We start from the raw sequence: 23,155 nt of genomic DNA, 5'->3' as shown, positions 1-23,155 counted from the left end.
TGTTCGCAACCCGCGTCTGCGCACGCACGGGTTGTGATTCTGCGCATGCCAAAAGCCGGAAGTAACCCGTTCTGGTACTTCCAGGTTTCGGCAGTCCGCAACGCAAAAAAACGCAACCTGAAGAAGCTGTAACCCGAGGTATGACTGTAATTGGGACAGACAAATGAGCCAAACACCATCTGAAAGAGAACATCTCAACACATCTCAGCCTTAAAATTAATACAGAATGCACTGATTCACTTAGGTTGAACCTATCCTATGTTCTAGGCTTGGGGAAGGTAACAACCATTTGCGTGTGTAAGATCTCAAGGTAAATATGCTTTCATTACCAGCTTCAAGTCAATGCACAATGCATACAATTTTCTATGGTGCCACTTTTATGCATAAAACATGTAGATGACACATTATGCACATTCTGGTGCATAATCCCTGATCCCTCATACCCCTGCTTGACCACCAAGGCCATTGGGAGAGTCACTATTTGTGGTCCTCCATGGCTTGGCTCATAGCCACAAGCAGCTGTGTGTTCAGTATTGTGGGCACAATGTTGTGCAACTCCTTTCCAGTTGAAGTAAGAGAAGCACTTAAAGGTAAAGGGACCCCTGACCATTAGGTCCAGTCGTGACCGACTCTGGGGTTGCGGCGCTCATCTCGCTTTATTGGTACATCTTCCGGGTCATGTGGCTAGCATGACTAAGCCGCTTCTGGTGAACCAGAGCAGCGCACGGAAATGCCGTTTACCTTCCTGCAGGAGCGGTACCTATTTATCTACTTGCACTTTGACGTGCTTTTGAACTGCTAGGTTGGCAGGAGCAGGGACCGAGCAACGGGAGCTCACCCCGTCATGGGGATTCGAACCCCCGACTTTCTGATCAGCAAGTCCTAGGCTCTGTGGTTTAACCCACAGTGCCACCCGCGTCCCTTAAGAAAGGCACTTACTGAAGACTTAAAATAAAATTTTAAAACCCTGCAAACTTTTTAATGGAATCCTGACATTACTGCATGGGTGGACTAGATTATCCTTGGGGTCCCTTCCAACTCTTTCATTTACAGGTTTAACTCATTTTTAATCTTATACACTTTTAATCCTATACATTTTTAATCTCCTGTACACTGAATAGATACAGCTATGATGAAGCAGTATACAATGGCTAAAATGAATTGCTTTCAATAAATTAATAAACGCATGTTGTTTCTCCTTGGAACTCCATCAGCGGATTCTAAGCACACAGGACCTGCGGTCAGAGAAATGCAACCCCATTCCACACTCCCTGTCAGAGTTATGTGAGGTTGGTGTGTTGTGATAGGATGCTGAGATTATGATACAGATTGCTGTACTTCATGCGCTCTCCTGGTGAAGTGGCCTGAGAGATTATTGCTACAGGGGGAGGTGCCAGGTACTGGCAGGTCTTCAAGGATTGTGTGGCAAAGGCAAAGTGATGATACAGGCAAAGGGGGCAGTGATTTATGGGGTTCTGTGCCACCCATGAGGCAGCAGCCAGGGCTGGAGGAAGGGAGAGAGTTTTAGTAGTTGGAGATGGGGGAGGAGGTGCAGGAAGTGTCAGAAGAAGAGGAAGAGACTGATCTTGAGAGGGGCGGGCTGGTAGAATCCCCTCTATCCCCTTCATTGCTGTCTCTAAGGTCCAGGAGAAAAACCCCTTTCTAACACTCAAGGCCTACCCAGAAAATAAAAGATAAGCATGCCTCTTGCTTCAAAATAATTGCTTTCATCCAAATGCAAATCAACCAAAAGTCATATGACTGGTTGACTAAGATTTCTTCAAGCAGGTGACACGGGGCATTCTTTTGTTTTGAATATGATGCATCAGAACCGGCACTATCTTATAAGTGAAATTCCCTTTTGTGTAGGAAGTGAATGAAGAATGAATTCCTGTTCTCAGTTGCTATTGCCTATGGTCATTTTAAGTGCTCAAATAAAAAGTAAATATTCCTTTTTTAAAATCGTTGCCCGTTGAATTGGGGGAAGCTTTTTAAATGCATCAAAAGATTATTAAAACTGATACGTTTAATGGTTCATTAAATGTTAGAGCCCTAAGTGTTTCTTTCAGTTTCGAAATTCTTAACAATGTACAGCCTTCTAATTTGTGTGTGTGTGTGTGTTTTAAGGAGTGTATTTTTATTTGTTTCAAGAAGTTCTAACCTGCTTTTCCTTATACTGTAAAGCACTTTCAAAGCAACTTGCAAAAAAGGACATGTGTGCATCACATTTTACGTACACTGCATGCAATTTCTATACAGGGCTAGTGCTCTATTGCAGGTGCATCAATACAGATCTATTAGTGGTGGATTTATTCTGCTTTAGATCCTTCTGCAAAGATTCCTCCATGCCACCACATTACTGTATTCCTATCTGGATGGGCTGTACAGTGGTGCCCCGCAAGACGAATGCCTCGCAAGACGGAAAAACTCGCTAGACGAAAGGGTTTTGCGGTTTCTGAGCTGCTTCGCAAGACGAATTTCCCTATGGGCTTGCTTCGCAAGACGAAAATGTCTTGCGTTTTTTGCAAGTTTGTTTCCTTTTTCTTAACACCGTTAATACAGTTGTGACTTGACTTCGAGGAGCAACTCATAGAACGCGGTGTGGTAGCCTTTTTTGAGGTTTTTGGCAATTTTTGAAGCTTTTCCAAAACTTTTCCGACACCGTGCTTCGCAAGACGAAAAATTCGCTAGACGAAAAAACTCGCGGAACGAATTAATTTCGTCTTGCGAGGCACCACTGTAGTGCAATGAAAATGGGACAAGAAAGGCCCAGAACACAGGATGTCAGCAGAAAGCTATGGAATATGAAGCATCTCGTCCTCTGTCGTCCCTTTCTCCTTGTCCCCCTCCTCCTTGTGCCTACTTTTTCAATAAATATTATTGAAAGCGGGATCACATGTGAAGGCTCCAGTAGCATCATGACCACAAATCATCATGTGTGTAATAAGAAGGACTGATGGACTTTGATGGACTTATTAACATTTAGTTTGCCAATTAATCTAAAATTGCATACTTTGTAATCCTGCTTTTCTGACTTGTTTGTAAGAGAGAGATGGGGGGAGCAGGCTTACCTGGCAATGGCAGCAGGAATGATAATTTGAGCACTGCTGGGCAGCTTAGTCTGCCCACCATTTTAATTTCTCACAGCTTCCTGGAGAAATGCCCAGCCTAGCACTGCTCAGAGTACCAGGGTTTTTTTTACTGTTGTGTTAAACAGGTGTCAGCAATCTTTTTCAGCCATGGGCCAGTCCACCGTCCCTCAGACCATGTGGTGGGCCGGACTATATTTTGAAGGGAAAAAATGAACGAATTCCTATGCCCCACAAATAACCCAGAGATGCATTTTAAATAGAAGCACACATTCTACTCATGTAAAAACATGCTGATTCCCGTACTGTCCGCAGGCTGGATTGAGAAGGCGACTGGGCCACAACGGACCCCTGGGCCTTAAGTTGCCTACCCCTGTGTTAAAGAGTGGCCCGCACCAAGTGTCAGTGGGTTCTGCTGGAGTACTGAGCCCCTAGCAGTTGCCCAAAGGTGCTGTAGGACACAGCCTGAAAGGCTTCCAGAATTTGAACCCATTCTTTACTCTGGTGTAGCTATACTGTGCATTCCAAACAAAACAACGACTGTATGGAGAAAGGGTTACAAAATAGTAGACAGACATAGTTACAAACCTCTATATGCAACTATGACATGTACTAGTAATATACCACTATGCAGATCCAATTCTTAAATCTGCCCTCAATAATAATCCCTTGACCAGCAAACACCTCAAAGACATGGAGTATGAATCAATCTGTTGCCTAGGTAAACTTTTCCCTTTACCCAGGATGCATACTAAGTCAGACCACTGCTCCATATACATCAATATAGTCTACACTAACTACATTGCAGCTGTCCAGGTTTTTAAGTGTTTCCCAGCCCTACGCATCCAGCTGGGCTTGAGTGCAGATGGAAGGAAGCTTTAACTGTGTCCATCACTTTGCTTAGGGCATTGGTGGCCATACTTGGCCCTCCAGCTGTTTTGGGACTACAATTCCCATCACCCCTGGCCACTGGCCCTGTTAGCTAGGGATGATTGGAGTTGTAGTCCAAAAACAGCTGGAAGGCCAAGTTTGGCCACCACTGGCTTAGGGAAATACCTTAATTTGCTTTATTTTTGAGGTAGCACATAATGTTTCATGTACAACAGCTCAATTCATTAGGCACAAGAAGTATTATTCTCACCTGGGGGATTATATATCTGGGAGGAGGAGAAATGCATGCGCACACAAAGTTTAGAGGGGGGGGAATGCAAACAGAGCAGCCAAAAGGCCATGGAATGCAGAGGTACAGTCTGAGATTTCTATGCAAAACAACAGTGTATACAAGATAAGGGCAGGATATCTTGTGTACATTTCAGTTTTGCATGGAGATGTGAGAGACTGTCTTTTGACATCTCAGTCTTTTGACCTCGACCTCTCTCTCAGTGTGTGTGTGTGTGTGTGTGTGTGTGTGTGTGTGTGTGTGTCAACTCAGTATAACATTTCATGTACTGGATGATAAAGTGGACTCTAGCTGGCCCATGGAAGTTTATGGCACAATCTTTCAAGCCACCACAAGCCCTTTTGTGCATACGACTTGTATGTTTATTCTTCTGGAATTAAATTATTGTTATATTCTCATGGACCACCTGAAAGCATATCAGAAATTACACATGTAATAACCAGGTACAAGTAGAAAGGCAAGTCCCATGAGCATTGCCTCCCTCAAATCCCTAAATCCAGAGATCAGCTGAAGCCCTGTTACCTCCTCCAAATTTGGATGAATTAGCAATTTAGAAGATATTCTTGGCTTCTTCAACCTTTCACTGGTTCTCAGCAATTTCTCTGCTTCCACTACTATGGGTCTCTTCCCCACTCTTTTTATCATAAAAGAAGACTCACCAAGGTCACAAAGCAGAGAATTCTATGCAGGTTTCCCCCCAAGGAAATTCCAGCACTCATCACCTCAGAATGAGAACTTCATCTAGAGCAATAGGGCAAGGCAAGCCTAAGCCCTGCATAAAAGACAGGGAGAATTGGAAACCAATAGAGTTTTAAAATAGCCCTGCTGGCTCTGCTTGGCTTCACCCTATGTAACGTTCATCAGCTTCTGCTTTCACTCTGACTCATTCACAGGATGGGCGGGGAAAGAGAACAGGACGTCTGAAGGAAGGAGAATGTAAACCAGCAGTGAAGCCACATGGAACACTAACAGAAACACCTTATGCATGTCTGCTTGGAAGAAAGTCTCGCTCAGACTTCAATGCTAGTAGGCATGTTTAGACTTTTAGCCTAAGTCTGCAGTCTTAATGAATTGAGGAGGGTTTACTTTCTGTACTGCACAAGAATTGGGGATCACAGTGCACAACAGTTCACAGGGTTAGCCACTAGCCGAAGGGACATTTTGTAATGTATTCCACTTATAGAAGCAGGGCACAAGATTCTCAGAAATACCACTGGAGGAAATGTGCAGTCAGAATTATCCTACCCTTGAATTTAGATGGGCACAGAAGGGCAATCTTTCATTTAAGAAATTAAATAATAAAATGATTTTTTCCCCTCTGCCGTCTTTAGATCGGGGGGGGGGGGGATTTCATACCATAAAAACAAATTTACACAGTCCACCTAGAGTTACCTGCAGATCATACAGAAACTTAGAGGGAAGGACAGTTACAGTGGTACCTCCGGTTACAAACTTAATTTGTTCTGGAGGTCCGTTCTTAAGCCGAAACCGTTCTTAACATGAGGTGCACTTTCGCTAATGGTGCCTCCTGCTGCTGCTGCGCTCCAGTGCATGACTTCTGCTTGCATCCCGGGGCAAAGTTTGCAACCAGGAGCATCTACTTCCGGGATAGCGGAGCTCATTACCAGAAGCATTCGTAAGGAGGATGGTACGTAACACGAGGTTCCACGTATTGTCAAAGCGTTACTTCAATAATTCCAGTTACAGATAGGTAGCCGTGTTGGTCTGCCATAGTCAAAATAAAAAAATTCCTTCCAGTAGTACCTTAAAGACCAACTAAGTTAGTTCTTGGTATGAGCTTTCGTGTGCATTTCGTGTATCTGAAGAAGTGTGCATGCACACAAAAGCTCATACCAAGAACTAACTTAGTTGGTCTTTAAGGTGCTACTGGAAGGATTTTTTTTATTTTGACTTCAATAATTGTATGTATTTGTGCAACATTTCTACAATGAAAATAGGGACATCCTACCATACCCTCCAACATTTCTCCATTGAAAGTAGGGACATCCTAAGCAAAACCAGGACATTCCAGGATCAAATCAGAAACCAGGACGGCTTCTCTAAATCAGGGACGTCCCTGGAAAATAGGGAAATTGGAGGGTCTGCAGTGGGTTTTCCCGGAGAAAACAGTGGAACAAAAGAAAAACCTATCAGACCCATGCCTGAAAACCAAGAGACAAACAGAAGTGAGGATGAGCCCTCAGAGTTTGCTCTCCAAACCACATCTGGGCCTTGTGATTACTCACACAATTTACCAGGCCATAACAGTGTGCCCATGAAAGAGCCCAAAGTGTGCCTTGAAAAATTAAGCTGCATAAAAAGAAAGGAATGGGTTAAAGTGACACCTGAACATACACCCACACGCAAGGGAAGAAGGAGTGGGCATTCGCTAACAGAATGACAAACCTTCACATCCTGATGTGAATCACCACAGAAACAGTTAGTGAAATGCCAGAGTGCCAAGTCATAAGTACAAGGCCAGGGCTATGAGGCCTGTGGCCCTGCGCCCGCAGTCTCGGGGGACCCACTAGCATTATAGACCAACTTCCAAAATGTCATGTCCATGGCTGTTCTTACAGCATAGCATTTGTTTCTGCTGTACAGTGGTACCTCAGGTTAAGAACTTAACTCGTTCTGGAGGCCCGTTCTTAACCTGAAACTGTTCTTAACCTGAGACACCACTTTAGCTAATGGGGCCTCCCGCTGCTGCCGCGCGATTTCTGTTCTCATCCTGAAGCAAAGTTCTTAACCTGAGGTACTATTTCTGGGGTTAGTGGAGTCTGTAACCTGAAGCGTCTGTAAGGTACCACTGTACCTTAACACATGCTCTCCTTTCTCATCACTGAGTGTCCAAATGCACAAAACGTTTGAGAGAGAGAAAATTTCAGCATTTTCCACTCAGAGCCCACTGAGTAGCTGAGTAGCATTCAAGACTCTTTTAAATAAATTATTTTATATTTAGTTTATAAAATATTTTGGGTTATGCACACACACACACATGTAGGCCTCCCCTATGCAGATGTCCCAAGTATGGACACCTGAGGGACCAGTTAATTGTGTGACAATGGGTGGGCCAGCAGTGTGACTCCATAGCCTCTTGTACTATCCTGAGGAGACCCCTCCATGTAATAAACAGGTGAAGGGGGATTAAGAGTAATTTGCTTCAAGCACAGAATACGATGATCCACTAATACTTGTAGTATTTCCCCACGTTTGTGTATAACATAATTTGCTTTACTGTGCATATGTGCACATATCATGTGTTTTTGAGTTCAGGATAGGCCCAGCTTTCACGTTACGGTAATCCATGGTAAGCAATAAACCATGGCTTACTGTGAACAAGCAGCATGTTAGTGCATAGTGCTCAATTGCTCCTGCTTTGAACGACCCTGCCTGGGCCTGGAACTAGAAGAAACAAACCATGAGGTTTGGGCTTATTGTTACTTGCATGTGAACCAATGCTAGTGATTTGTTTGTTCCAAGCAAAATACGAGCAGTAAGGCAACAGCAAACCTTAGCTTCTCACTCATGGTTTGTTGGGGAAGCAGCAAACCACAACCACTGATTTGCGTGTAATGCCAAGCTTCATAGTTTGTTTCTTCCAGCTCCAGGAACAGTGGAGCCAGGTGGGAGTGATTGGGCAGCATGCACTAGTAAGTACTGCAGCTCATCATGGTAAGATACAAACCATGGTTTCCTCTAGAATGAAAACTAAGCCAAATGCTAAATGTATTTTTTCGCTCTATAAGACGCACTTTTTCCCTCCTAAAAAGTAAGGGGAAATGTGTGTGCATCTTATGAAGCGAATGCAGGCTGCGCAGCTATCGCTGAAGCCAGAACAGCAAGAGGGAGAGCTGCGCAGCAATCCCTCTTGCTGTTCTGGCTTCAGGGATAGCCGTGCAAAGGCTCTTCCACAACATTTGATTTAGAATATTTTTTTTCTTGTTTTCCTCCTCTAAAAACTAGTTGCATCTTATGGTTGGGTGAGTCTTATAGAGCGAAAAATACGGTAACTAGTATGTTGTTGAAATTGATCTTGTACTACTACTTACATCTCAGGAAGTGGAACAGACTGACGATGCAAGTTCAAAACAAATAAATACTGTTTTTAGATTATCATTGATTTAAATTGCTTTTTGAATGTTTTAAATAGCAGTTTTGATTGCTAATTTTATCTGTGTATTCTTTTGTAAACTACTTTGTAGTTTGTTTGTTACAAATAAGTGGTACATAAATTTTATGAAATGAAATCAAAGGTTTGCATTCAAAAGAAGATGTGAAGTTTGCAAACTCCGATATTCTTCAGTAGACTCTAGCTTTTCCAGTTAGTGAGAGCCTCTTTAGTATCATGCAGAATTCAGTGCCTCAGTGCAATGCCTTGGAAAGTTTCAAAACAATTAGAAATGCCTGATGGGATGCCAGTCAACTATCCTGTTTAACATACCATTATTCATGAGCACGGAAAAATCAATACAACACCACAGAAGGTACTTTGATGAAGCAGCATAATAATCCTTAAATCGCTCACTGGCTTCCTTAGAATACTTATACAGGCATAACAGAAGTATGTGACTTAACTAACTGTGACATTTAATTGACTATTTATTTAGTGATTTGCATTTGAATATGAAGCTTTAAGCAATTATGACATTTTACTAGCAACTGCTCCCTCTTTTCCCCCTCATATATATCAAAAAACTAAACAGTAAGGAGGCAGTAAGGAGGCAGTAAGGATGTTCTGTCCTGGGTCCTGTGCAAGTCTGGGAAATACACATCATCTGAATGGCCTGAACTTCCCCACTGATAGCCACTTCAAAGTCCAGTTCCATCAGCAACAACAGAATTGGCACTGACTGGGATAACCACACTAAATAATAATAATAATAATAATAATAATAATAATAATAATAATAATAATAATATCTTTATTGTCATTGCCCCCTTCGGGGACAACGAAATTACTTGACTGCTCCATAAAAACACTAATTAAACAATACAGTATAATACAGCAAGGGAGATTAGATGACTTTCAAAGTCCGGGCTTCCCATTCAGGGCCGAGATCGCTCTGGAGAAGAAGCTGTTCTTAAGACGGCTCGTCATCATGGGTAAAGCTCTACTCATTGCCTAGATCTAACTAAGTTTGTGAATAGGTTGCCTGAACCTCATTGCAATCTGTGTTGGGGTCACAGAGGACCAGACAACAGCATCTAATACTACTGTCCTTGCCCATTCAGTCTCAGAATGCTGAGCAGAAAACGACAGAAGGAGACTTTTACCCACACTGAACACACTAGAAGCCTCTGCAGAATCAGCAGTCCTGGCAGAAGCCACCTTCAGACCTCCCTTTGCTCAACACAAGAAGGTCTGGAACACAGAAAGCAGTGCTGAGGTAGATGGGGACATTTGGCATGCACAGCCCTGTGTCCCCAACAGAGGTGGATATTTCCTGTTCAGACATAACACCTGAGCAGTGGTGCACAAAACATTCAGCTTGTGGCAAATGAAACAGAGCAGCCAAGTAGATATCAGTAAATGTAAAGATACCCAACCAATAGCTGGGCTATTCACCAGAGGTGAATTTGCCTCAGGGACTTCAAAGTGAGAGAAACATGCCTTGCTTGTTCTGAACCCTTTGGCTCCAAACTGCCTCATGGGATCCACATGCCTCATAGAATATTTACCATATTTAAAATACCAGTAGCAAAGGGGACAAAATGATTGCTGTCTGTTTTACTATAGGCACAAGCCACCTCACAAAAGGATGCTAACAATTTGCCAAAGGCAACATCAGAAAGGCATAGAGAATACCATGGATGGTGGAGGAGGAACTGTCCTATTGACCAACCTTCCTTCTTCCAGAGCTGCTGCTCTTTTTGTATGCTTTTCAGGTGCCTGATGCTTCCCCACTAAGATAGCATTGCACTGTAATGGGCTCAGCTGAGAAACTTAATGATTCAGGCTCCAGTCTTTTTCAGCAAAAACTACCGAGAAGAAAGAAAAAAAGGAGGCGGTATGATATACTTGGGATGCTGTCCTTGGAGTCTGACTCAGAAGTTGGAAATTCAAATGTTGAATGGAGGCCCAAATACTTTTCTGGGTGAAAATCCTCCTATCTATAAAGTGGTCAGTATGCAACCATGCAGCAGGAGCAGAATTCTACCCTCTTCAACTTTCTCATATTTCTTACTGAGCAGGAAGGAAACTTCTACTCACAATCACGGCTAGCAATTACCCACTCCCTACATGTCCACTGTTATAAGTTACTGCTTGACAAATGGTCACCAAATATTCACCCAGTATGTCTTGACTTCATAACCCCTTTCTTGCCATTCTGTAATACAGGCTAATATCTCCTCCCCCCCCCACACACACATACCTCCCATCCCAAATAGAAAGGTATGGCTTATTGAATGATGATCACAGAAAGACTTGTAGCAAAAGCAGAGGCTAAAGCACAGCTGCCCCAAATGCCAACCCACTACCCAAATCACTCTCTCATCTTTCCTTCCTTCCTGAGAACCACATGCCCCAGAGCTATAGAAACTTTTGCAAACTCTTCTTGCTGTGGCTTCGACAGCACACCTGCTTTGGAGGAAACTGAGGCTGAGCCTCAACCCTCCTCCTAGCAAGAAAGGCTGTGATTACAATCAGGGCTTTATGACACCATGACCTCCAATGTTTGCCAGGCAAAAACTGGGTACACTTTATTTTACGCTGGCTAAAAAAGTGGCTCATTTAAAAAAAAAATCTATCTACACCAGAACCCTCTTCTGTTGTAATTAAAGTCTTTAAAAGTAATAATAATAAAAACTTAGTTTTTATTTGTCCCCCATGCTGCCCAATCAAGTCAGAAAAGAAGATAGCAGGAAGTTGGTACCATTGGCACTCCTTGAGGACGGCACAGAATACAAAACACAGATCTGCCCTTGATGAGTTGCTGAGCATCCTAGCCTTAGTAACTGGAGCTTCTGGCTAACAAAGAAGTAGTGTGTGCCACACTGAGCTGCATACAAAAGGCAGCTTTGCAGAACTAGGCAAGGGTTAAGGCCAGGAATTTTGACAGCAGGGAAACTATTGCCCCTCCTCAGCTTTTAGCCAGTGTCAGCTATGCCAGAATGGGGATAAGCCAATTTGCATTGCCTTGGCCACTCAGACTAGTGTTGCAGTACAAGCCTCTGGCTTATTAGGCTTGTTTCATACCAAATGCCAAACTAGTCAAGAGTTACAATCCAGGCTCTCTTCTTTCCTAAATGCTGAGGATTTGGATCAGTTACATCAAATGCAGGAAAACTGTAGCACAACCCACAAACATTTCCATTCTCCTTTTGAGCACCTGTTACCAGCCTTCAGACATTCATTTTCCACACACATCCTTCCACAGGAATCATTCCGAAAGTATTTCTGTGGAGGCAGACAGTATACAAAAACCAGCCCTAAAGTTATGGACACCTGATACTTTGCTTTTGATCCTCCATAGGCCGGAGAGATGATACTAAAAAGGGACCCGCCCACCCTGCTTTGTGTTTTCTGAAGGAACTATACCTCTGGCTGCCTAGTCTGGTTTTTTGAGGAGCTTTTGATTGCAAACACTTCTAGTGCTAGTGAATTGGCCTTTATGTAGTGCCAAGTGGCTACTATGCAAATCCTGTCAGTTTCAGCTCTACGATGTAAAAAGTTTCATCTGCCAACTTTCTCTCCTTTACACAAGAGAGCCAGTGTAGTGTAGTAGTATCAAATCCCCACTCCACCCATGAGGCTCACTAGGTGACCTTTGGCCAGTCACTGGCTCTGAGTCTGACCTACCTCACAGGGTTGTTGTGTAGATAAAATAGGCAGGAACCATGTGTGCTGTTTTGAGATGCCTGGGGGAAAGGTGGGGTGGGAAACCCAGCCAGATGGGCGGGGTATGAGTAAAATAAAGTAAAGTAAAGTAAAATAAAATAATGTTGTTTATTATTTATTGTGTTTATGTGCCATCTTTCTTCTTAAAAGTACAAGCAGATAAATAGGCACCGCTCCGGCGGGAAGGTAAATGGTGTTTCTGTGCACTGCTCTGGTTTGCCAGAAGCGACTTAGTCATGCTGGCCACATGACCCGGAAGCTGTACGCTGGCTCCCTTGGCCAGTAAAGTGAGATGAGCGCCGCAACCCCAGAGTCGACCACGACTGGACCTAATGGTCAGGGGTCCCTTTACCTTTACCTTCTTCTTAAAGGAGCCCAGGACAGTACACAATGTATTGAAAATATTGCAACAAGAAGAAAACATATAAAAAGATTCAAAACAGAAACAATACAAACACAGCAGCACAAACCTAGCACTGCTATATTGGAATTATTGAATTTATAGGCTTTGGACAAAATATGATGCCACAGTTAATCAAAAACAGAAGCAAACCCTTCCCAATGCCTCATGGCTGTGTCGATGGAAGAGAGGGGAGCACATGAGCCTGGGGAGATGCTGGTTTCATTTTAAGCACACTAAACCATGACCTATCATGACATCTGAATATAAACAGCATTGGTCTAAAAAAAAAAAAATGCTTTCAATAAAAGGACGTTCTTGTCCCTTGCCTCAAAGAGCCTGGAAGACAAAATGCACTCATTGGGAATGCCACAAAATATAAAGCTGGTTGTTACTCACCCAACTGTTAGATGGACGGGGCACCCACAATAGGGCCTCTTCCAATGACCTCAAGGATTGGGAAGGCACATATGGGATGGGAGGAAGCGTTTGTTCAGATGTCCCTTTGGTATGACTTTCTAGAATTCAAAAAATGGAGAAAAGCATGGGAAAAACCAAGATCAGTAACTGGCAGGAAATTGTACCATGTCTTCTTCTTTTTTAAAAAAAAGCATCTATCCCAGTCATGAAAGCCTAGGTAATGTAGAAGAGAAGCTATAGCATTGCAATTTCATCCCAGCACATTCATTCCTAGTTCCACCTATTATCCAAACCATTGTAATTTTCCAGGATTCATATCACTGGTCTTAGATACAAGGTTTTAAAAAGTCAAGATCAATTGTTATAATATAATGCCAGACAAAAAGCTGCTGGTCCCCATATGGCACTTAGCTTTACAACCATCACTGAGAATGAATTTGTTGGATAGGTAGTAAACACAAGCATGGTACGCTAGAGGAGATTTTGTGGTTAGGGGAAATCCAGCAAGAGCAAGCCATGTATTAAAAACCCACAAATGCCACCATAACAGTCTGCAATTCAAGAAGTCATGAGTTTGTGACACCTGACTTGAAAGTTCACTTCCCACACCATCACCAGAGGGACTGGCTTCAGATGGCCAAATAAGGGAGCTGGCCTTTGATAAAACTGTCAAAAACGTAGGAATTTGAGGTACATCAAGTCAGATCATTGGGTCCATCTGGCTCAGATCTGTCCATGCTAATTGGCAGCAAATCTCCAGGGTTCTAGGAAGGAGTCTTTCCCAGCCCTAGCTAGAGACACCAGGGACATTCTGAACGTAAAGAAAATGCTCTCTGCCCCTGACCTATTGCCCCTTCCCCTATCAGCTGTTTACCCATCTGCAGTTTCTCCTGTCTCTAAATTTCAGATGAGGGCATTTTAAAGCTGAACAAAAAGCTGCAATCATAGCCCAAGGAGAAACAGGATTGTTTCACAGTGCCACTCACTAGGAGGCTGAAACACCCAAACATTTTTGCACACTGAAGAGTCCTTCACAGCTGTTCAAAGAGGGCACAAAGCGCAGGCGGGTGAACATCACTGTAGGTGTAAGCAGAGAATTCATGCTGGGCAGCATGTTGCACCAGAGCAGATGACACCGCCAGTTGCAAAGTGAGGAAGATTCAACCTGGCAGTGCCTTAGATATGAGGAGTCGTTTTCATTCACAGTTCATAAATCTAGCAGCAGACTGTACCTTCCATTACTTTAGCTCAGTTGTACGCTCAAGTTAACGGTTGTGCTTGCTCAGGGCAGTTAATGATTAATGCATTCAAGAGCCATCCCTCCTCAATATTTAGTAAAAAGAAAAGGGGGGTCCTTTAGTCATTTATACAGGATAACAAGTACACATGTTCCTTTTTCCTATAGAGCATAGACTGCTAGTTCCATCAGTTACTCCTATTTTGAACCTTTGGTGGGGGTGGGGGAAGGGGTGTCTGATGGCTGCAAAAAATATATTTACCAAGAGGGATAAAAACAAACTTCCAAGAGGCCAGCTACTATATATAGCACAGGCAAAACATCCAGGGGTAGGTTGGGTTACAGATCCCTCACCCTACTCAAGAAGGAGGTGTTGCCAGTCTCCTAAAATCATTCTTCCTTGGGAGGTGATAGGAGACGGATTCTATTTCTAGTTATTGGCTTGCCAGAATATATATACCTAAAATAAGAATACATCTACCTAAAATAAGAATTTGTACTTTCTTCAAGAGACCTCAAAGAAATCCCCTCACCTCACATTATATACATTATGCCTATAAACACGCACAGAGAGACATCTTCAGGCCCAGCACTTTTTTTGTTATGACACAGGGCACCATAATATCTCGGATTATGCCGCCCATGACACCCATTTTATGCTGGTGCCCGCAACACTTTTAACAAAATGCGAGTGTCAGCACCTCCTCATGTTTTTTTAAAAAATGAAAACCCACCACTGCTCAGGACTGGTGTGCAGACACTGTGGGGCCCTGCAAGGCGGAGAAGTTCTCTGTGCATATTATAGCCCTAACCCTGCAGAACGTACTGCAGGCCAGGTAAGAACGTAGACCCTGCAGAATGACCTTCACCGCTCACAAAACTCTACAAGCCATGGCCCTGAGCACGTGGCAGGCCTGCACTTCCCACCAGCTGCTGGGGGTGTTAGTAGTATGGGGCAACAGGCAAAGTTAACTTAAGACTGTCAATCTCTTCCGCAACCGCAAGGTCCTACCAGCTGAGCCAAGTAAAGGGGAATGCAGCTGTGCATTCTGCCCTACCATCAAGCTGGCAACACTGCTTGGCTCAGAGTCGGGGCTTAGCTCAGTGCTCAGCCAAGCTCCAAGTCAATCTGCAGAAGACAAACCCGCCTAGGATGCCATTGGGGGGCTGCCACAGCGTCCCAAACAAGTGCTGTCCATATAAGCTTCACTCCATTGGGACCAATGGATGCTACCTGGTCACCATTGACCCATGACAGGACCTTCCCAGTGGCAGTTCCCCCATTGCTTGAATGCCCTCCCTGGTGAGGTACACCTGTCTTTCTCATTAACAATATCCAGGAGGAAGTGAAAAATTTCATTCACCCAGGCATATGATGGCGGAAAAATACTTTTCCAGAAAACCATGAAATTAGATGTGGTGGTGTGTGTATGTTTTTAATTTCCTGTAAGATGCTCTTAATTGCTTTCCATTTTTTTAATAGGTTTTTGTTTCTAACTGTATCGCTTTACTACTGTGTATTGCTTTACTACTTTCTTTGGGAAGAAGGGCAGGACAGAAATTTAATAAATAAGAATAAGCAGCAGCAGCAACTGCAGGAAAACAAATCTCTGGGAAGGATTGCCCCAGGATGAGATACTAACCTGCCCCGAGTTCTCTTGTTTGCTAGTTCCATGGGGGCACCAGGAAAAGGGAAATAGTACAGTGGGATATGCAGTGTGAGCAGAGATCCCATGTGTGTGGTTCCCTCTACCAGCCTCTTTCTGCCCTTACATTTCTAGGCAAAATAAATTGTCATCTACTGAGCTTCCGGACAGGGACAGGTCAATTCCCAGGAAGGAAGGAGCATTACTAGCCTTATTAATGCAGTTAAGTGTTTCACAATGGGCAAAATGAGGGCTTGTGGGTTTTTTTCAGCAGTGCAATAGGCATTTTGATTTAAAAAAATTGATAAAGTAATTTAAGGCCTTGAGCAAGAGTGATAAAAGAAGTCTAGCGCAAAACCTCTGTATTAACTTAAAACAACTCCATGGTGTACATGCTGTGATTTCTGTCCTGGGATACACTCAGCATTTACTGTGTGGATATCTTGAGAGAATGGGTGCTCCCATTGGTCAGAAAGAGCCAAGAGCCACCCCCTCAAAACTGAGGTGCTATTGTCCCCTTCCACCACCACCACGGGATCCATACCCATCTTCCAGACCACTGGGAAGCTGACCATCCCCAGCACCTGCTCCCAGGTAGACTGCTTTGGTTTTCACCCTGTTGGAGGTCTAGGATCAAAGTTGGTCAAGGTCAGGAATTTGCTATATTGGGGGAAGGGGCAGGAGATTGCAAGGGGTTGGCTGGGGTGCAAGGAACACTGACTGGTCTGGGATCCCCAAGTCTAACAGTTAATTGGACACCCCAGTTTCCCCCTTTTCTGAGGCTGTAAGTGACCTAGAAAAAGAGGGTGGTGGCAGGAACTACCAGATAGGAAAGCAGTGCTGTGGGGCCAGCTGTATGGCCAGGAAAGGGACAAGAGAGACTTTCTTGAGCATCCCAGCTTTTCTGTACCCATCTCCTCCAAAGTCTGCAGCAATAAATGGAAATAGGTTCCTTTCCTTTGGGCAAGCTGTGCCCAGGTGAGGAGCAAATGGAAGTAGAGGTGTGGCAATAAGAAGCCACGCACTGAAATATAACAACTTGCATGACAGACCACACACACACACAATGTGGCTACAGATGCATAATAGGTTTTGTTTTTTTACTTATCAGATTTTAAGTGGTATGGAAAAATACAGATTAAATGTAAAAAATAAAAAAGGGAGTGAATTCTGAGGAGGACATTGTGTGGAAAAACAGCAACTTGTGGCCGTGAGCAGCATTAACTCTGCAATGAACTCCTGTCTGGAAGAACCCGTGGGTCAATAAGAAACAGTCAAACTTTTGCGCCTCCACCCAAGCCCCAAAACAAAAGAAACTCTGCAGAGCAATTGCTTCATCTCAGAGCCTAGTCCCTGCTCCCTCCAGTTCCTGTGCTTAACATTTGACAGTGATGTTTTATGAATGGAAAAATCAATTTCACCGTCGAGTCCATTTCAAAAAGAAAAAGAAAAAAAATTGCCAGCACAAATGTCCCAGGAGGGGCCCAGTAATTATTGAATGCTCCAGGAGAAGGAAGGTAGAGGGGAAAGTTTCACCTTTGCCCTTTGTTTTGTGAAACATCTTCAACACATACACAAGTCTTCAGAAAAGGAAATAGAGGACAAAGAAGTATAAACAACGGAGTGTAGCTCCCCCCGCAGCCCTCTCAACAAGTCTTTCTTCTTGGGTTTTCTTTTCTAAGTGCCACTAAGAAGCAAGTGGAGAGCACTGCATCCTGGAGGGCAGCGTTCCCAAACTTCTGCCAAGACCAACACACACACACACACACACACAGAGAGAGGCTAGCTGTGGTACTTTCAAAGGCAGCCTGCGCAAGCCCCACCAATCCTGCTGCACAGACTCAATCAAAAAGTGTAAATACTCCAGCTTTCCAAAGCAAGAAGGATGCCCAGGCAGAGGCTTGTGTGAAAAAATACTAGGCATGCCAGCCAGGTTCACGGGTGCCTTTGGCAAAAGGATGGGCTTTTTTTCTTCTCAGGGCTTCCTCTGAGGTTGGCTTGGGATGCAGAAGTATATATAACTGGGAAAGTTTGCACTTTCTTGCAATAATGGCTTCCAGGCAATGAGGTATATGCACTCGGTTGTAGGATTACCGTACTTGTGCAGTACAAAAGTTTATATTTTGCGTAAAAAGAGGCAGGTGTTATTTTTTTTTAAAAAAATGGAACAGTTCTGTTTTCTTTTACATGTGAAACTGTGGGCAGTCAAATGTTCAACTGTGACCTTGACTAAACTCAGTTGGGCTGCCAAACAACACCCTAATACTTGATATGCTGTGGACTTTATGGGTTACAGTTAAGAGTGAGGGAAACGCTGATACAGTTGGGAGAACTGTGAGGCAAGGTCTTTTGACCAATCCCTCTCACTTTTATAACACCAGCCATTAACATCTGTTTAATAGTTTATGCTCAGCAGGTTCTTAGTCATTCTGAGGCATGTAGCTGGCAAACAGGAGTAAGTAGAGAGGATATTTTAGCAGTGGATTTTTAATATTTTTTGTTTTTATGACACAGTAAAAATAAACCCCGAAGCTTTGTAACAGTGCACGGCATAAAGTTTAAGTGACAACAATACTGCTTGATGAATGGTTATTCCATTCTCTAACAGCAGTACTTCAGGGTAAAATGGAGCTATAAACACCATGGGAAACACAGCTATCATATAAGCCAAGTCTGTGCCTCTCACATCTGGCCTGGCCAGGATACAGTTCCAAATCAATGGCTTTCCCAACTGTTGACTATCACAATCCAAGGCTCTTCTTACAGTTGCAAGTTTGAAGTACTCTTTTTCTTATTTGCACAAACACTCATGGGCATTTGAATTCAGCACTGGGCAATTCATGTGTAGAAGCTCATTGGACAACTCTAATGTGGCAGTTTGTGGAAACAAAGAGCTTGCTTTGATCAGTTTGAAGAGCCAGACAAAACTACTCAAGCTTGCAAACTTGAATTTAAGAATTTATTGAATTAAAATTAACACTCAAAATTTGAAATATAGCTTAGGTAAGGCATGCCTATCGTATTGGCAAGCGTGCCTGATGTGCAGCAATCTTTGCACTTGATTGACTTGTTTTCTCACATCAACTGTAGCAGGATCTCAACTCTCATATTCTACTGTTCTCCTGATTACATCGGACTAAACTAATTTAGGGCATTTTTAATTGGCACACATTCTCAACTTTGAAAAACAAGAGATTTAGCATCTTCCACACAGTCCAGAAAACAGTACACACACTCCCATCTCTCCTGCAAAGAAGAAGAGAGCTTCATGGAAGCTCCTTGAGAGCCATCACACAACTAATTCATGCACCATCAAGCTTATCAACAGCAAATATGGAAGGGTGCTGCCTTCCAAGCTGATCTCTAATTCCAAATGCAGATGCACAACACATTTGTGAATCCCAAAAGTTTTTACCTTAGTGATCAGTGCGCCAGGAAGAAGAGGGAAAGAAGGAGAGAATGTCACATTTCCCAAAGAAAGAAGGTGACCGGCTGCATCGCCTTGTAACCAAACAAGCTCTTTCTCTCCAGTTCTCACACAGCACCCGGCATTTCCTCATTTTTCAGGGTCTCGCTTTTAATTTAGTGCTCAGCAGCCGTAGGGAGAGGAAGTTGCGAAACTGCAAGGCTGCTTAGCTCATTCTTTTAAATGTGACCAAGACATCACTGGTGGGGCTAAACAAACAGCCCAAACACCACGAGTTGGGAGCTGCCAGTGCCAGCAAGTCTACACTGCAACTCCCACAGAGTCTCAACTCGGGGCACTCAATGAAAAGAGCCACATTTTCTCCTTCCCGTACTTGCGCCTACAACTTCAGCTGGGTCTGACATGCCTCCAGGAATAAGTAGAAGAACTTAAAAACTTTGCCATCACTCCCAAATGCTGCCAGTGCAGAGATGTGTGGGTGATTCTCCAGCAAACAGGAGGAGGAGCAGGAGGAGGTCTTCCTGTTCCACTTCAGTCACTCAAAGCATCTGGAGCAGCGGAAACCAATTGCCTGGTTTCTTTGCCCCAGATCTGAGGCACCTCCCATACCTTCAAACCTTGCACTGATTTGTCCAGGTGTTAATATCAGCAGGGAAGGTTTTGCTGGCAGTGCCACCATTTTCTGTGGTTTAAGGGTTGGCAGCATGTGAAAAGGTCTTTGTCGTGGCCCCCACATTATGGAATGACTTTCCCTCTGAGGTGTACTTTGTACCGTGTTTTTGATTATTGATCAAGACTAGGGATATAGTTTGCTGTTCCCTACCTGTTCATCTTTTGATCACATTATCATTACTCAAGCTTGGTCCACTGCAATTTCATAGAATCATAGAATCATAGAATCATAGAGTTGGAAGAGACCACAAGGGCCATCGAGTCCAACCCCCTGCCAAGCAGGAAACACCATCAGAGCACTCCTGACATATGGTTGTCAAGCCTCTGCTTAAAGACCTCCAAAGTAGGAGACTCCACCACACTCCTTGGCAGCAAATTCCACTGTCGAACAGCTCTTACTGTCAGGAAGTTCTTCCTAATGTTTAGGTGGAATCTTCTTTCTTGTAGTTTGGATCCATTGCTCCGTGTCCGCTTCTCTGGAGCAGCAGAAAACAACCTTTCTCCCTCCTCTATGTGACATCCTTTTATATATTTGAACATGGCTATCATATCACCCCTTAACCTCCTCTTCTCCAGGCTAAACATGCCCAGCTCCCTTAGCCGTTCCTCATAAGGCATCGTTTCCAGGCCTTTGACCATTTTGGTTGCCCTCCTCTGGACACGTTCCAGTTTGTCAGTGTCCTTCTTGAATTGTGGTGCCCAGAACTGGACACAGTACTCCAGGTGTGGTCTGACCAGAGCAGAATACAGTGACACTATTACTTCCCTTGATCTAGATGCTATACTCCTATTGATGAGGCCCACAATTTGCGGTTTGTTAAATTTGTATAATCTCAACTCAGTATTGCGATTTGTGAAAATAATGTCATTGTTATAGAGGCATAACCACCTCTTATATAACGGATATCATGACGACAGGCCTGCCACCTTATTTACTTCAGGTGGGAAATAAAACAAAAGATTTTAAATTCAGGTAGATAGAAGTGTGCATGCACACGAAAGCTTATACCAAGAACAAACTTAGTTTCTAAGTCTAAGTCTCTTAGTCTCCAAGTCTGGTCTCTAAGGTGCTACTGGACAATTTTTTAATTTATTTCAAAAGATTTGAAGTCATTATCCTTGTGTGAATGACACAGATCATAAGCAAGACATCCCCAATGGAGAAACAACCATTGTAATTCCACAACAAATCCAATCATCTCCCTCACTTTCCCTTCCTACTTGCAAAGCTGTGAACAGCCACATGCAGAAGATAATGTGGTAATCTGCAAAATGCAGAGAGAGCAACAGTATTTTTAAAAAATTGACCAATATTTTGTATTATGGCAGAGAAACTGGAGGATACCACACACACACACACACAGAGAGAGAGAGAGAGAGAGAGAGAGAGAGAGAGAGAGAGAGTTTGCAAAGCTTGCTTTATTTACTTTTCCCTGGGGGAAATAATTTACTTTGGCTATTACTGTATAAAAAGGTAAAGGACCCCTGACAGTTAAGTCCAGTTGTAAACGACTCTGGGGTTGTGGCGCTCATCTCGCTTTACTGGCCGAGGGGGCCAGCATTCAGCTTCCGGGTCATGTGGCCAGCATGACTAAGCCACTTCTGGTGAACCAGAGTAGCACACAGAAACCATTTACCTTCCTGCCGGAGTGGTACCTATTTATCTACTTGCACTTGACGAGCTTTCGAACTGCTAGGTTGGCAGGAGCTGAGACCGAACAACGGGAGCTCACCCCATCACAGGGATTCGAACCACAGACCTTCTGATCGGCAAGCCCTAGGCTCTGTGGTTTAACCCACAGCACCACCCGCTAACAAGTTCAATTACTGCAAAGTTCTCCAACATCCCTAGTCAAGTCACACTCTTTATGCCCAGGCCTTTTGCTGAGTGGATGTCTTCCTTCCTCCTGCATTTCTGTACATTGCTGCTTTGTGCTGCTGCTTCCTTATTCTGATATCGGTTGTTTTTTGTGTGGTTTCATTTTATTATTTTACACAGTATTTCTTTTAATTGTGGCATTTTTTGTAACCCACCCTGGGTCCATTTGGTGAAGGGAGAGATGTTAGCACACACACAAAAAACCCAGCTGTGACTGAGAAACAGTCAGGATACATATGGAAATAACATTCTAAATCCACCACTACACATACAACTTTCCATTTTAGGATGTAAGCTGAGATTCTCACAGTTCAGTCAAAATTTCCCCTCACAACACTCCCCCAGAGATGGTAGATCAAGAGGTTTGAGCCAGGTATGCAGCTACACTCAAACTAACCCCCTCTTACACAAGAAACTCCAACTTTTCTGTGTTAACAATTACAGCACTAGATTCCCAGAGTTCCTAATGAGTTTGCATATAGCAAAGGCACAGCCATCTATGAACACATCCCTTGGAATGGAAATAGAACTTGGATTTTTTTAAAAAGAACCTCTGGTCTTTGGTACCTGCCAAGTTCATTTGTACAAATGAGGGCTACTTCATAGGATATTTTTGTGCGCGCGCTCCTAAGACAAACTACAAGATGCACGTGTTGTGTATCAGTTCAAAGTAGTGGGCACAAAAATTATTAAAATAGGAGTATCGTCACCCCTTAAAATACACAGGAACCAGAATCTGACAGTTTCCCTTTCACAGTTCATGTGCAGAATAAATGAAACAAGCAGTTTAATATGAATGAATGAATGAATGAATGCAGTGCTTTTTTCTGGGGGGATGCAGGGGTACGCATACCCCTAAACATTTTGTGAATCTAAGTTTGGCCTCATTGAGGGGCAGCATTTCAATATGAGTAGGAAAATGAGGGTACCCCTAAACATTTTTGGGGGAGGAAGCATCAAACGAATGAATGAATGAATGAATGAATATCACAAAAAGAAATCCTGCATGGAGTGAAACCAAGACGCTTCCTTTGTGATAGCAGCAAGACTCGCTGTGGAATCTTCAACTGGGGGGAAATGGTTAAGCACCCTTCTCTTGCCTGTTGCTTCTTTCCTACAAATCACACATGCCTGCTGCACTTTGCCTTGAAGAAACAGCAACCAGGCTTCTCAGACACACAATGGCTGCCAAACAAGTATTTTTTTGTTTCCAAACAATTGAAATTCATGCACCTCTGGATGGAATTCTCATCCTCTAAGGTTTTCAAAAGAAAACTGGACTGGCACCTGTCAGTGAAACTTATTTATAGGACAAACTTAATTCCATTTAACTCAGGGGTGTTTTGAACTACAGTGGTGCCC

General features: G+C 43.4%; 1 protein-coding gene across 3 annotated transcripts in view; it reads right to left on the bottom strand.

The window, feature by feature from the left end:
* TFEB (transcription factor EB) overlaps nt 1–23,155 on the bottom strand; it is a 73,225-nt gene that overhangs the window by 17,862 nt on the left and 32,208 nt on the right. For 2 of the 3 annotated variants that reach the window (XM_083510838.1, XM_083510839.1), the window contains exon 2: nt 12,912–13,030. The gene's annotated coding sequence lies outside the window, so the exon portion shown is untranslated. Of the gene's footprint in view, nt 1–12,911; nt 13,031–19,230; nt 19,380–23,155 lie in introns of those variants that run through there. The other variant, XM_083510840.1, reaches the window with a different exon arrangement.

This window comes from Podarcis liolepis (genome assembly GCF_965112155.1).
Source record: "Podarcis liolepis genome assembly, chromosome: 6".
Classification (NCBI taxonomy): Eukaryota; Metazoa; Chordata; class Lepidosauria; order Squamata; family Lacertidae; genus Podarcis; species Podarcis liolepis.
This window is presented reverse-complemented; position numbering and strand designations above follow the sequence as displayed.